This window comes from Pinus tabuliformis, chromosome 1_2 (assembly GCF_031772625.1).
Source record: "Pinus tabuliformis cultivar Carrire ecotype Pingquan chromosome 1_2, CPIR1, whole genome shotgun sequence".
NCBI classification, from domain to species: Eukaryota; Viridiplantae; Streptophyta; class Pinopsida; order Pinales; family Pinaceae; genus Pinus; species Pinus tabuliformis.
The window spans coordinates 183,078,435-183,095,020 of record NC_142298.1 but is presented as its reverse complement, the minus strand read 5'-3'; positions in this window follow the sequence as shown (position 1 = coordinate 183,095,020).

The following is a 16,586-nucleotide window of genomic DNA, read 5'->3' as shown; positions in this document are numbered from 1 at the left end:
AGTTTTTGCAAGGGGTTCCTTGGGGCGAGGTAGGAGACTGTATTGATGCCTTTGATTGAGATGGATGATCAAGAATGAAAGATGAGGATCTAAAGAGAGCAAAAAATGACTTTGAATTCCTTTTAGGCAGTAGAAAACATGGAAATTAAACAAATTTAAAAGCAGAGCATGGCTAGCATGAATTCCTACTTTAACACTTCATTTGTTTAATGTGCAGCAGTAAAGAAAGGAAATGAATCACATAACAAAGCTTACAAGAACATTGAGAAAACACACCATCAACACATGAGTCCACAAGAATCCCAAAGATGACTGCAAAACCCTGGTCTTCCTTAGCCAAAAATTGCAGAGATACAGTGAAAATATACAATGATAGCTTCTCCCTCCAGAGTCCAACCATGAAAATGAGCAAGAAAGTACATAATATAGATGATCTAACCTCTTTCCCTGCCTCCATGGGTCGAGCTCACTATCCTAGGAGCTGTTTCAACCACCTCTAAACTAAGCACTACAAAATAGGCAGTCAAAACAACTTGCCTCTATAAACTTGGAAACCAGTTCATACATTCAATTTTTACCCTTTACATGAACAAATCTTCTAGAAGAGTTAAAAAAGGGTAAAAGTGTCTAAAAAGTGTCACAATTACATCAAAGAGGACCATCATTAACCTCAAAAAGTCAAACCAAGTCAAACTGTGCTTTTCCGAGCTGTTACAGTGAAATCTGGCAAAGTTTGCCTGACGGGTCGCGCACATTTGCCTGATGGGTCGAGCACATTGGGAGCTCTGTTTGAGGCACTTTCAGGTGTCAGAATTGGGTGTAGGATAGCTCGTTGGAAAGGTCTGTGAGTCTAATTTCCAATCCAACTAGAATTTTTTAATTTTGAGGTCATTTGCCCTGTCAAAACTTAATTCTCCCAAGACTGGTTTCTGCAACTCAAAAAAGTGGCAGAAAGTCAAATTTTGCATGTATTTTGACCTTCTGGAGGCCCAAAACTCCATAAAAACTCAAGTCCATCCATAGGCATATGTAACATTGCATAAAAAATCTAGAAATGCTGAGTTTTTGCAAAAAGGAGCTGCCATGACAAAGGGTCTCACCGGGGGTGAGACCCGTTGAGGAGCCAAAACCTGTAAATTTCCAAAAAATGCCAAAATTACCCAAAATTCTCAAATTTTTTTGGGGTTTGAGCTGTGGCTAGGCTAATGAGTGCCATGATCCTTGAGAGAAGCCTCAACCAAGATACGGAGGGGATTTGGCTTCTTTCTCTGTTTTTGAGCTTCGGTCAACCTCCTTTGAAAAACTTTCATTTTGGCTTTGCATACATGCATCCTTGCCCAATAATGATTCTTCATATTCCTCAGCAGCTTTTTCTCTTGGTTGGCCTTAGCCAACAGCCTCTCTAAGTATGCATTCATCTGGATGAGCATTGACTCTCGGTCAACAGGCAATGGATCACCGGGTCTTCTTCGGTTCAAGACTCGATCACTACGAATCCTCCATAACTCATCCAGTGCTTTCTCCTCCTCCAACTGTTTGTTCCGCTGCTCCAGGTAAGTGATAGTCCATTGGGCACCCTCAAGTCTCTTCTGCAAAACATCATTTTCAGCTCTCAGATGCTGAATGATCTCCTTTGCCTCTTGGCTAGGAGAACTGGCCTCAAGATCAATGACCTCGGTGTCGGGGACTCCTGATGGACCCTCATGAATCATGGGCTGTTTGCCCCTCTGTGGTACCTGTGCTGGTGAAGAAAGCGAGGCCCCTTCCACCTGATGTGGAGATAACACTCGCTGTGCTGATGATGAAGGCGAGACCCCTTCCACCTGCTGTGGAGATAGTACTCGCCTGGCTGCTGCAAATAAGGCCCTTGGGCCTTTCTGATAGGTGACCAAAGGTGTAGAGCTGGCATGTCGGGTGACCGGAATATCAGGCTGCTGAGATGGTCCTCCCTCCTCATGAATGACCTCATGATGTGGCTGGGGTGGCACTGTGAAAAACTCACGAGAGATAAACTCCTCCCATGAGATACCCTGCTGTGTCAACTGATGCAAGACTATGAGCTGAATCAAACCATAATGACATAAGCTCCTGTACTGCTGGGACGGGGTCTTCCTCTGCAACATGGGCACCATCTTCTGAATGTTCTGAAAGAAGAAAACTGGGATGTTCATCATCCTCACTCGGGTGAAGTGCATCAAGAGGCGAATGTGATATGAGTACACCTGTGAAAATCTGCCCTCACAGGTAAAATAGTGCATAATAAGCCTCATGATGGGAGCATACTCGCTCCGGAGAAATCTGAATGGAAAAAAACCCGCTAAATGTCTCAAGAATGATGGCCGAACATAAGGCTCAAAGTGAACAATATCTAGCAACTTGCGCTTAGGCCACACCTCACCAACATTTGGTATCCCTGTAGCATGTGAGATCACCTCGGGTGTCAATGTAAAATCTACCCCTGCTAGATTGACATGTCCATCATGCAAATGTAAAACAAAGAGGCGGGCCAACTCTCTGTGATGTTGAATCCGGGAGATCCTCTCACAAAACTGATAACAAGACATGTACTGAAAACAAGTCACTGCCATGGGACAAGCCTGTAATTCTGCCAAAGAGGTGGGCTCCTCTCGCTTATGATGTCCACCCTTACCTCCCCTATGAGCCCTCCTCTGTACCTCAACCTCTGTAGATGATGAATGGTCATCACTTTGCTCATAAGTTTCGGTTTCTGACATGGTTTAGGAGCAAAGTGGACAAAATGAACTGCTGTCTCTGCCTGCAAAAAGTGCTGAACTCTATGTTGTTTCAAGGGGAAAAAGACATGAGGGAAATGTCAGGGGAGGGATCTTTTAACAAGGAATGGGAATATATAAATATAACAGGGAATTTTTAAGGGAAATGTTGCAAATCATTATGCATATAGGAATACATATTTATAATTGGGAAATCATTTGCAAAGATCATTTCATATGGGAAAAAACATATATGAAAGTGAACATGGGAATATGCATATATGTATTAATAGGGGAAATAGGGAAACCATGAACAAAACATGCTGACATATTTACCAACATTTTTGCTTTATTTACACATGCATATGGTGGAGGAGAACTAGGGTTTGAATTTTGTTTTTTTGATGCTTTGGGAGAGGGGTAGGGTTTCCATTTTTAGTGATTAGGGATGGGGAAAGATTTGCATTTTATTTGTAAAATACTATGGGAAAAGAGATGAACATATAAGTGTGAGTGAAAGGGAAAGGGGGGAAACAAACCAAAGGGAACAATAGCTTGAAACAACACAAACCCTAGCACAATTTGCTCATTAACATTGCAGCCATATAAAGGAGTTCCACTTGCAAAATTTTAATCATTTTAACATGTTCATGACACCCACCATTCATAACCAGCAACCAATCCATGTTTAGAGCACCTACCTCGAACAATTTGATAGCTTGGAGGGCGTTTGAGGGAATTCGTTTGAAGTTTGCAGCAAAACAGTCCAACGGGTCGCGCACCACGCCCAACGGGTCGCGCCCCTCTGACGGGTCGCGCCCGTTGTTTTTCTGAACGGTGGGAGACCCTCTGACGGGTCGCGCGCACCCAACAGGTCGCGCACCTGGCTCAACGGGTCGCGCACCTCTCTGCTGCCCGAAACTGCTCTGCCTTTGCTCCTTTCTCACAATCGCTCTCTCAAACCTCTCTTGCAAGCGTTAGGATGCACAATGAGAGTGAAAGGAGGGAATTTAGGCTTTTATAAGTTTCATTTGAAAAAATTTCATTCATAAACCCACTTTCTAATGTTTTCCTTTTGACACTTTATAACACTGATTTTTGGTTTCTTTTATCCTGAATTTGACTCATTGAGTGCTTTGACTTGATTCTTTTTGCAGGTAGATCATCTGAGGGACCTTGGCAAGGGGACCAGGGTTGCATTTTGTCCGCTGAAGACTTTTGAAATTTCATCACTTATTTACAAAAACTGAGAAAATGACCTTGGCTTTAAAAACAGAGTTTTTAAATCCAAGGTGAAAGTTCACTGTACAAGATAAAAATATCGAAGAAACATGTTTACAAACCTCCCTCTGGCTCGCTGAGTACTCTTGGATTTTCTTAGACATGACCTTCCAGAGATAAATGACCAAAACCCTAGACCTAGGACTTTGACCTCAAGACAAATCAAGACAAGCTTGAAAAACTTAATGACTGATATGACCTGATCCAGCAAAGCCAAGAGGGGTAAAAATAGACCAGCTCCTCCATCAGGGTTATGGCATGCCTAACGGGATGCAAAATTTGACACTGATGAGACACCTACTAATGCAAATGCAAAGAGCTTTGATCACTGATGGAGGGCTTTCAAGACCGACACTAACAGAAGGTTACCATGAATTGTCAGCGAAAACAAAGATATACTTCACCACTACTATTTCAAAATGGGATGTTTATTTCTATATAAAGCTCGATGCCAGATGTCCATGTAAATCCAGGTGAGATTTTTGTTAAATCAACATTAGAAAACTCAATATAAGTTAAAATTTTTATGTTTTTGATTTATATGGCTAAAATAATTTCAACAACACTTGGAGCAACATTGGTGGTATAAGCCTCGTGTCTATATAGGATGCATGAAATATGATCCAGTTCTTTCACAATGGTTAGTTGTAAATTTAACGATTTGAATTGTTACATGCACAAATAAAAATTTAGTTTATGATATTGTTTCGTAATTGTAGAATTTCCCACTGTACATTAAACTGATTATGCAATGTACTAAAGCAAAATACTTAATCTACTTCTACAATCAAACTTGTGGAAGCTTAATCGATTTTGAGAAAGATCAAACAGAACACATATAATAGAGAAGTAGAATCAATCACACATGAAACACAAAAGAATACTCTGGGGAAGCCTAAGCTATAAACCCAGCTATCTGTATTATCATACAAGTGGAAATATCTCAGGATTACACAAAGCTTTAGCTCTCAGTACAATCCATCAATGCTACTCATAGACGGAATAGACACAACATATGCCTTCCCTCAGTCCTCAAAGTCTCCTATTTCCTTGCGCAGTTTCTCCTCGGTCCTTTGGTTGCCACCTGTGTGAATTCACCTCTCACACAACACACCAAATTCAGAAATAATTGCGCAGTCCTGAAGGAGATAATTCCTTCTGCATGGATGAGTTTCCTATATAGGAAAAATCCTCCAACTAATAATACACTGTCCCTTCATTTGATCTCAATTGGGTCTCTGACTGAATTGACATGCATGAGTTATTTAAGAGAGAATATTCAGTTATCTGAAGTGCAGTAGTTACATGCATGCATGCATTAAATAAATGAACTCACAATCAGTTCCACAAACTGTTGGAACTAATCTAACTAGACTTAACTTAGTTAACTAAGCTAACTAATTACAACTCAAAGTAAAACTCATCCTGATCTCCTTAATCAAGGGATAACTTCCTCAATCAAAGGGGAAACTATTGCATGTCTTCACATACACTTCATGTTTGATTTTCTGCAACTAATTAACTCAAGATGAATTAGTTAATTATTTTTCAAACAACTACTAAGATCAAATTCGAATTTTAATTCTCAATTTTAGTTCAGGGACTAACTAAAATTGGAATGTATCCCAAAATGCTATTTATAGCATTTCTATTTTATCATTCCTTGTTGTTATTTCCAACACTGGTAGCTGAGATGTTATTTATAAAAATGCTATTTATAGCATTTCTTGTTGCCATTTTCAACACTCCCTCTCAACAAGAAAGGCATTCAACTCGAACCCGATCTTGAACCTTTGGAATGTTCTGCATGCAACACTTCTCCCTAGTGTTGTTTCTCTAACAATTCTAGAAACAAAAAAATATCCAACCTGAATCAGAATGATGCCTCTGTCATCAAAGTCTCTGACTGTTATTACCTCTGTCGACTGAAAACTCTGCATCTCTGTTCTCTTCAGTATCTGACTGCTCTAGCCTCTGTCGCTTTGATATATGACTGCATCAATCACACTGATTCCTACTACTGCTGGTCTTATCTCCCAGCATTGCATCCACACTGCACCTCCTCTCATCATGTTGCATGGTGCTGCCCACTGCTGCACTGCAGCTCAGTTAATGAGAAGTAAGTAACTGATCTCCCAACTGACCTCCCTGTTGGGCTAGAAACATCCTCTGATTCTAAAGCTTCCTCTACCGCTCCATCCACTTCTGTCTCTACCCACTCATCCAATCCAGTTTCTCCTCGTCGGGGCTCCCGTAGCAAGGTTTAATCAAAGAGGCTGGGTACCTCAAAGATCTTGCCCCTATTTCAGCCTTCTTGGGACTATCACTTCACATCGCCCCACCTCCTACCTGGAGGTATGGATGCATGTGATCCCTCTGCCCACTTGGCTCGAAATTTCCCCCTACTAGAGGTCTCTGCATGAGTGGATGACTCCACTCTATCTCCTCTCGACTTCTCCAGTTGTGGCTGCTCCACAACCTCTTGAAGTTGCTTCACCAATTGTGGCTCCTCCACAATTGTCTGAGACTTCTTCTGGCGCTACATGTTGAGAGGTAATGTACTCTCCCTCTCGACCACCAAGTCTCTAACAGTTGCCTTGCTCCTCAAGGCTTTGCATGCATCTTGAACCTCAAGAGCATACAGGCTCTTGACTCGTGAACCGATCTGCTTCACCTGACTCGTGGTGATGTGTCTAAGGAAAAACTTTCCCTTACTGAAGACTACATCATAGCCTTTGTCTTCCAGCATCACGATCGATACCAAGTTGTTCTTCAGCCCTAGGACATACTTCACATCTGTTAAGGTAATGAGAGCTCCATACTCCCTCTAAAAAGAAACCATGCCCATCTCGATCCGCATCTGGAGATCCTTCTCCTCCAAGGTACTAAAAATATTCTTGTCGCAGGACATGTGGAATGAAGCTCCACTGTCTAGGTACCAAACACATCCCACCATCGATGAAACCATGCATGCGATGAGGGTGAAATCCAATTCGAACTGTGAGGCCAGTACCTTACCATCTGATCCCTTCGAGGATCCCTTCTTGGATTTCTTTTGTGGACAATTCGTAGCATAATGGCCCACCTCATAACAATGAAAGCATCTCACTTTCAATTTGTCAATCTTCTTCCCACCATGGGAAGAAGTGGATTTGGAATGGGATGCCTTCCCTTTCCATTTCCTCGCCTTACTCGCTAAGGCTATATTTTCTTCATCAACTTGCTTTGATGAAGATGAAGATCCATCTCTGGTACTTTTTCTTATCTCCTCTTGCATTAGATCCGACCAAAGTCGTTCCCAATCTGGCAGTTTATCTCTTCCATTACCGAGTCTTGGTAGCTATGCCAGCTCTTAGGAAGATCGAGTAGAGCAATACTCACTATGTCATCATTGGTTGTCGTGATCCCTACACTTCCAAGCTCATCCCTGCAGGTGGTGAGCTTGTTCAGATATGTGGAGATCGTGTCGCCCTTTTCACACTTGATTTTTTGAATCTTTTCTTTCAGCGCCAGCTTCCTCTGATCACTGCTATTCTGATATAGATCCTTCAATGTTTTCCACATTGAAAACAGTGTCTCCTTCCCATGGAGACTCGAGACTATGTGGTCTTGAACTCCCTCCAGAAGAATCCTCCTCGCTCTAGCCACACATTTCTTCCATTCCACCAATTCTAGAGCATTAGCTGTTGCTGGCTTGGGGACTTCTTGATCAATGAAGTCCTTCAAACCGTTGTCCTTTAATACTGCTTCCATGCGATGCTTCCAGGCTATATAATTCGAGCTGCCATCAAGGGCATACTCGAGTCTTAAATCGTTGAACACCATTGGTGAAATTTGAGATGTGATAAGAATTCAAATTCTATAATCAGGAAGTTCAAACTTCTCCTTTCTCCCTTCTTTGTATACTGTTCTCTCCTTTGATCACCTTGGATCTAATACCATGTAGAATTTCCCACTGTAGATTAAACTGATTATGCAATGTACTAAAGCAAAATACTTAATTTACTTTTACAATCAAACTTGTGGAAGCTTAATCGATTTTGAGCAAGATCAAATAGAACACATATAACAGAGAAGTAGAATCAATCACACATGAAACACAAAAGAATACTTTGGGGAAAGCCTCAGCTAAAAACCCCACTATCTGTATTATCATACAAGTGGAAATATCTCAAGATTACACAAAGCTTTAGCTCTCAAGCTATCCAGCTCTCAGTAAAATCCCTCACTGCTGCTCATAGACAGAATAGACACAAAATATGCCTTCCCTCAATCCTCCAAGCCTCCTATTTCCTTGTGCAGTTTCTCCTGTGTCCTTTGGCTGCCACTTGTGTGAATTCACCTCTCACACAACTCACCAAACTCAGAAATAACTGCACAGTCCTAAAGGAGATAATTCCTTCTGCATGGATGAGTTTCCTATATAGGAAAAATCCTCCAACTGATAGTACATTATCCCTTCATATGATCTCAACTGGGTCTCTGATTGAATTGACATGCATGAGTTATTTATGAGAGAATATTCAGTTATCTGAAGTGCAGTAGTTACATGCATGCACGCATTAAATAATTGAACTCACAATCAGTTCCACAAAATGTTGGTGTGGAGCACCTGGAAGGTATGCTTTTTGACAAGCAATCTAGTGGTTTTTCAATACTATTTCTAACCTTTTCTGCATTATGAGTCTAAAAAATATAAGGGTTTTGATAAATTGTGTGAAAATGGACAAACGAAGCTCAATCACTAATAATTGATGTTTTCTATGCAGAAGGACGCGGAAATAGGGAATTATCGAGTAAAAACAAGAAGCAAAAGGAAAGTAACTGCTGTCCCGTCGACAGGGAGCCGGATGCGGACAATATCAAGTAAAATTAGAGCCGAATAATCCAGGAGAAGAACGCAGGATACCGAGACGGAGAACGCAAGAAGGAAAGAGGAGAACTGAACGATTAGCGAATCCCTCAGGATCTTCGATCCTGAGGGATCGCTGCTTTAAGCTTATCTTTTGTATCTAGACATCTCTGTCATTTCTGTTATATAAAGGTACCACGCCATCGAGCGTGGGGGACGACTGTTGTTATAATTATAAACTCAGAACAACTTTGATCACTGAGTTTTGTAAGATCTGATTTTGTATACTTTTGTTAATGCAATCAATATAAAGGACTTGGTGTTCACTTCGTTTCTGCATCTGAAGTAACTTTAAGCAGTGTACCATTGGTAGCCAAGGGCCCAGCTCCGACGGTCACTTGCTGTTGTATCATACGGTGATTTGTGTGGTTTGCTTATTTCTCTTGTTTCAGTAATCCGACATATCTTTTATATGATAGACTATGCTTCTTAATTAATATCTGAATTTGAATAAGTTCTTTAATTCACGTCTCTGTATTACACAAACTGAATCTATTTGAATTGCGTCCATTTCTACAGCAAGATATTAGTATGAATGTTATCATTATTGGATTCATATAAAATAAGTATTTGTGAGGCTTGAAGATAATATCACTTTGTTCAGAAACATAGTCACATCATACATTACCCTCAGATCGCTACAGTAGTATAGACCGCGTACATACTTCGGGGTTTTCTGTTCCATTTGGGTTTGCTGTTCCATTTGAGTCGCTGTTCCAATTTATATGATTGACGTTTCCTGTTTATGATAGTTTGCTGTTCCATTTGATCACTGCTGTTCCATTTGATTACTGCTGTTCCATTTTAAGAATTGTTGTTTCATTTCACTTTCGCTAATATGCCTTTATTGCTTTCGCGTGATAGCAGGCCTAAGGCTGTCGTGAGCCCAGCAAGACGCTGCCTAGCTCCCAGACCTATAAGTCCATGCTTTAGTTTTCTTTCTTTATCAGTTTCTAAAGGGAAGGGTTATTGGTTTCGTACCCTTGACTGATCATTTGCCTTGTGTGATTTCATTTTCTGAATTGGTTTAGTTACAACTTAGTGTTTGTTTCCTTTCAAGTCATTAGAACGCTATACTACCGAGCACTACTTGGACAAACAGCCTCGGATTGAGTTACTCCTTGAAAGAACAAAACGATCCCGGATTGACTTAATAATGTGGAATAATTGGTGGTGTGAGAGACCCTAGTTATCGCTCTACATTTTGGCGCCGTTGCCGGGGAAGGGGTAATAGCCATTTGTCCTTTATAGAGTAGTGCGCAAATCTGCTAGGAGGGAGTTGGATTTTAAAAACGGAAGGTAAGAACCTGCGTACGGAGCATGTAAAAGCCCTGCTCCACCGTCCGCTCTCTTAGTAGAATTGCTAGTTAAATAGGATTTAGCAGTTTAATTGGAGTGCATGACTAAGCAGAAAAAGTTAGAGAAAGATCAAAAGCCTCCATCCAAAGCTAAGGGGCCGGTGACCCTTGGACGAACGACCTTCATAGACGAAATCTATAAGAAAGCCGACTCTCAGCCATCAGTAGGTTATAAGAAAGTCAATTCTAAACAGCCTACTAGTTCCCTTCAGGCCTCGGGATCACCATCCGAAGCCTTTGCTGAGGTGCACAGTCGAACAGAGGAGCAGGATTTTCAAGAAATTGAAAATTTGACTCCTGGACCATTGCACGAAGGGACCCAAAGTAACCTTTGTGAAGGAGAAGGAGAAATAGGGGAAATTGAGGAACCTAGATCTCCTATTGAATTAAACCAGCCTTTAAATAGCCTGGACAAGGGAAGCGCTGTAAAAATCCTTGTTGAAGGAATTCATTCACCGCAGACAGTTGGGGCCATTATCATCCCTGATCAAGGGAGTGGTGTCAAGACAATCCCTGTTAAGACTACCCCTCCTCAACCAAGGAACACTCTCTTGGAAATTCCTGAAGATTACTGGCATATATTCGATCCCATGGCACAGAATCAGCCAAACACCCAGACCTCCACATTGCAATATCCGATAGTAGATTCTGCAGCAAATGCGCCCATGAAAGCCATCCCTCTCCAGCATATTCCCACATTTCATGGCCTTACATCAGAAGATCCGGACGCATTCTTGTTCGAATTTGATGTATTATGTAGAGGATACGATTACACCACCGATCCCCAGAAACTGAAATTGTTCCCCTCTACATTAAAAGGGGCTGCGTTAAGATGGTTTATGGGCTTAGGTGGTGGGGTTATTAACAATTGGGATCAAATGAAAGAAGCCTTTTTAAAGAAATATCAAGATTACTGTAGGTTGAGAGAACTAAAAGATGAAATCTTTCAAATGTCAGCCAGACCAAACGAAACCTTAGAAGAATATGTGGAACGTTTCCAATATAACTTGCAAAGATCCCCTTATGCATCGCTACCTCTGCCTGATAACGTGTTGAAAACTGCATTAATTAGAGGTATGAAAGAGCAATGGATCGAAACGTTAAACATTATGGGGAAAGGAGACATTTATCAGGAAAACTTTGCTGATATCATTGATCTGTGTATCAGGAGCTCAAGAGGCAGCACGAGGATAAAACCAGCGGAATATGATCGCTTCCCCAGAGATAACAAAACATTAACAGAGGGAGTAACACGGGTGGAACTTGGAAATTTGCTAGAAAATTTTAAAACTGATATCCTGGGAACATTAACTACACAACTTGACATTGTGCAGGCTAAACAGAAGCAAGCCGAGGCAGAGCAGAATCTAGCCATTTTTTGCCCACGATGCAGGAAGAAACACAGCCATAAGGAATGCCCGCTGGATACAGTCCAAATATGTGCTATCTGCACCAAGGACCACCTGACCGAAAGCTGCCCTTCACTTCCTGGTTTGAAGGCAGTATACAAAGAAGCAGAAGAGGAGTCAGAACCAGCATATTTTGTTAACTAGCGTCGTCAATGGCAGCCTAGGCAATCAGGTATGTTTTCAGACCCCTCCTCTTCTTTTCAACCCCCGCAGTTCAATACTCAGCAACAGAACATGTGGCAAAACCAGTCCCAACCCCCGTTTTCAAATTGGTCACCTCAAATGTTTCCTACTCCGAATCCTTGGATGTCCCAATTTGGTTGGCCAAACTGCCCTTATCCTCCACCATATTGGCAGAATAGTTCCTATCCTCCGCAGTGGACCCCTTCCACTTCGCAAAGCTCATCCTGGCAGACAAGCTGGCCAAGATCGACATATCAGCCAGCAGGATCAATCCCACTCCCTCAACCAACTCTGCCAGCCTTACAACAAAATCCCCAGTCTAATCTGAGACCGCAACTCCCAGCCCAACCCAATCCCAATCCTAATAATAGGCCAGTCCAATCCATCCAAATCATAGACACATCAGAGATTGAGTCTGACCTAAGGGAGTGCAACGATCTTCAGTTAAGATCTGGAAGAATAATAGAAACAGAGGGAGACAAAACAATTCATATTGAAAATCAGTTACCAATAGAACAACCCCCACAACAGAAGGATGAAAACAAAGAGCAAAACAATAAACAAGCAAGTACATCCTCTCCTCCTTTCCCAGAACGATTAGTCATATCTCGACCTATACAACCTCCAGACTTTGACATTTTGGGAGAATTACAAAATTTGTATATAAAGATTCCATTCCTCCAAGCCAAACAAGATATTCCTATATATGCAAAAACCATAAAAGAATTATGCATCAAAAAATCAAGGAGGAATACAAATACTAACCCTAGAGTCCAAGTAGTTGGTACTTTATCCGACCTATTATCAGGAAAAGGGACACCTATCAAATATGAAGATCCCGGGAACCCAATTGTAACTGTTCAAATCTATGGCCAAACCCTGACTAACGCTCTAGTTGACCTGGGAGCTGCAATCAACATTTTGACAACCTCCACCTGCCAAAAGCTTGGCATCACGTCAGTAGAACCTACCTCTACTCTGTTAGAATTGGCAGATCGATCTGTAGTTCGACCAGAAGGTACTCTGAATGATGTCATGGTTTCCGTAGATTCCTGGGAGTATCCCACAGATTTCCTGGTAATCAATCCTAAAACCCGACTAGATGGACATCCGTTAATCTTAGGCAGACCCTGGCTTGCTACTGCCGATGCCTACATTGGCTGCCGGCAGGGAAACATGACTATAGCTAAAGGACCAGATGTTAAAAATTTAATTTTATATCCTCCAGCACAGCCAAGCCTGCCAATGATTAAAACTAACTCTTATCCTGTGTCATATCTTGCTAACAACATCAGATCTCCATTAACTATACAGAAGGCTTTAGACTTTAAAGATCAAACAGAAGATGACGCCATTAACAATTTTATTAGTCAAACTGAAGCTAGAACACATATGCAGTGTTTTATGATAGAAGCAGCATTTGACAGCGAGCTAGAAGAAGATCCCTTAAAAGATCCACATGACCAGACAATACCAGTAACTGTTGTTGCCAATAGTAAAGTAGTGGAAATTGAACCTGGTAAAACTCTGAATATTAACGCCAATCTTACACCAGAACAAGAAATAAAGCTTGTTAATCTGTTACAAAAATACAAGGATGCATTTGCGTGGGATTACCCCGACATGAAGGGGATTGATCCTCAATTATGCACCCATCACATCTATATAGAGAAAGATGCAAGACCTGTCCGTCAGCCACAAAGAAGACTCAACCCTCACCTAAAAGAGATAGTAAAAGACGAACTTCAGAAGCTCTTAGATGTTAACTTTATTTACCCTATCTCTGACAGTAAATGGGTCTCTCCCCTTGTGGTGGTACCCAAGAAAAATGGAAAATGGAGGATTTGCGTCGATTACAGGGAGTTAAACAAGGCTACACAAAAGGATCACTTTCCCCTCCCATTTATAGATCAAGTATTGGACACGTTAGCAGGGAAGAAATTTTTCTCCTTTTTGGATGGCTTCAGTGGATATAACCAAATCCAAATTGCCCCTGAAGACCAGGATAAAACTACCTTTACGTGCCCCTGGGGAACGTTTGCCTATCGTGTATTACCCTTCGGCCTATGTAACGCCCCTGCTACATTTCAAAGGGCTATTCTCAGTATTTTTGCAGATCTAATAAATGATGGACTTGAGGTGTATATGGACGACTTCACACCGTATGGGGATGAATTTGATCCAGCTCTGGATACCCTGGAAAAAGTTCTACAACGCTGCATTGCTACCAGACTCTGCCTGAGCCACGAGAAGTGCTATATGATGATGACGGAAGGGCTCATTCTAGGGCACTACATTTCAGCAGCTGGCATCCAGGTAGACCCTGCTAAAATTCAGATTCTTTTGCTCATCCCTACCCCCACTACTCAAACAGAGGTACGTAGTTTCCTTGGATTTTCTGGATATTACAGACGGTTTATAGAACATTATTCACGAATTGCAGCACCTCTATATGCCTTAACTGGTAATGTTGATTTCCTGTGGACAGATAAATGTGACCAGGCTTTTAAAGAATTGAAAAAGTTGCTGTCAATAGCTCCAGTCCTTCGAGGACCAAACTGGAATTTGCCATTCCAGATCTCATCGGATGCCTCAGATACAGCAATCGGTGCAGTCCTAGGACAAGAAGAGGATAAGAAGCCATACGCTATTTACTATATTAGCAAAAATTTATCCTTTGCTGAACTCAATTATACTGTTACTGAAAAGGAATTCCTGGCTGTAATTCATGCTGTTAATAAATTTAGGCATTATATTACGGGTTATCCTGTTGTGTTATATACAGATCATTCTGCTATTAAATATCTAGCAAACAAACCTGTCACGAATGCTAGAGTAACTCGATGGTTGATCCTGTTGCAGGAGTTCGACATCACAATTAAGGATCGACCCGGCAAGGAGAACCCTGTAGCCGACTTCCTCTCAAGAATACCCAAATCAATCGAAGCAGCAACCGTGGAAGATCAATTCCCTGATGAACATCTGTTTGCCATTGCCATTCGAACACCCTGGTATGCTGACGTCGCCAATTACCTTGCAGTGGGTAAGTTACCAAAACACCTAACCCCTCAGGAACGAAAGCAAATTGTTCAAAAAAGCACTCGATTTTCGTGGATTGGAGATCATTTATTCCATACAGGGGCAGACATGCAAATCAGGAGGTGTATTCGAGAGGATGAGATCCTAGACATCTTAAAGGCTTGTCATAATGGACCATGCGGGGGGCACTTTGCCGACAAGAGAACAACACATAAAATACTACAGGCAGGATACTATTGGCCTACAATCTTTAAGGACGCGAAAAAGTTTGTGCAGGCCTGTGACAGCTGCCAGCGAGCAGGAAAACCTGGTCAAGCTGATGAAATGCCTCTGAGACCACAAGTGGTTATTGAGCCATTTGAACGATGGGCTCTCGATTTCGTCGGGCCCATTAATCCACCATCGAACCAGAGGACATACATCCTGGTAGCAACAGACTATGTTACTAAATGGGTTGAGGCTGAATCATTAGCTAGGGCTACAGAAGATTCGGTAATACAATTTTTGTTCCATTTGTTTGTACGTTATGGACTTCCGAGAGAAGTAATTACAGATGGTGGACCACAATTTGTTGGAAATAAGCTAGCTGCAACATTTAACAATTATCATACCCAACATATGATTACTACCCCCTACCATCCGCAGGCAAATGGACAAGTAGAAAACAGTAACAAGATAATTGAGTCAATCTTAACAAAGACTATCGCATCACACAGGCGTGATTGGGTTGCTCGGCTACCTGAAGCACTGTGGGCTTATAGAACCACATGGAGAAGTACGACAGGCTATTCACCTTATCAATTGGTGTTTGGGAAACAACCAATCTTTCCTATCGAATTTGAGATCCAAACACTACGAACTGCACAAGAGGTCGGCCTAGATCTGAATGAGGCACAGATCAATCGACTACGACAAATCAACGAATTGGATGAGATTAGGCTCTCTGCATTACAAAACACAGCATTAATCCAACAGCAGCGAGCTAAGTGGCATGATGCACTTATAAAGAATAAAGTCTTCCATGAAGGAGACTGGGCTCTGTTATACGATTCTCGGTTCCAGGACTTCCCGGGGAAACTCCAGACTCACTGGCTAGGACCATATGAGATCCAGAAGGTGCACGGCAATGGGACCCTCACTCTGATCACAATTGACGGTTCTGGACATACGTTTAAAGTAAATGGCCACCGAGTTCGTCTCTATCGAAGACCTCTTACTCGGGAATCCTTTTGTCAACAGCTACAGCAAGATACTGATTTGGAGATCTTAGGAGAGGAAGTGAAATCTTCCTCACCTATAACTTAAGCAACTCGTTTTTCATAATTTGTACATAACATCCTGTACATATGTTCTTTTCATCTTTGTTTGTAGTATTTTGGTTACCTTATTTTGCACAGCACTGGTTTGATTTTGCTGTTCCTTTTCAAAAGGAACATCACTCGTGTGATTCTGCTGTTCCTTTTCAAAAAGAACAGCACTTTTGGTGTTTTGCTGTTCCTTTGCAAAAAGGAACAACACTTTTTGTTTTGTTGTTCCTTTGCGAAAAGGAACAACACTTTTTGCTTTGCTGTTCCTTTGCGAAAAGGAACAGCACTTTTGCGTTTTGGAATTTTTGCTGTTTCTTTGCGAAAAGGAACAGCACGTTTGTGTTTTGGAATTTTTGTTGTTCCTT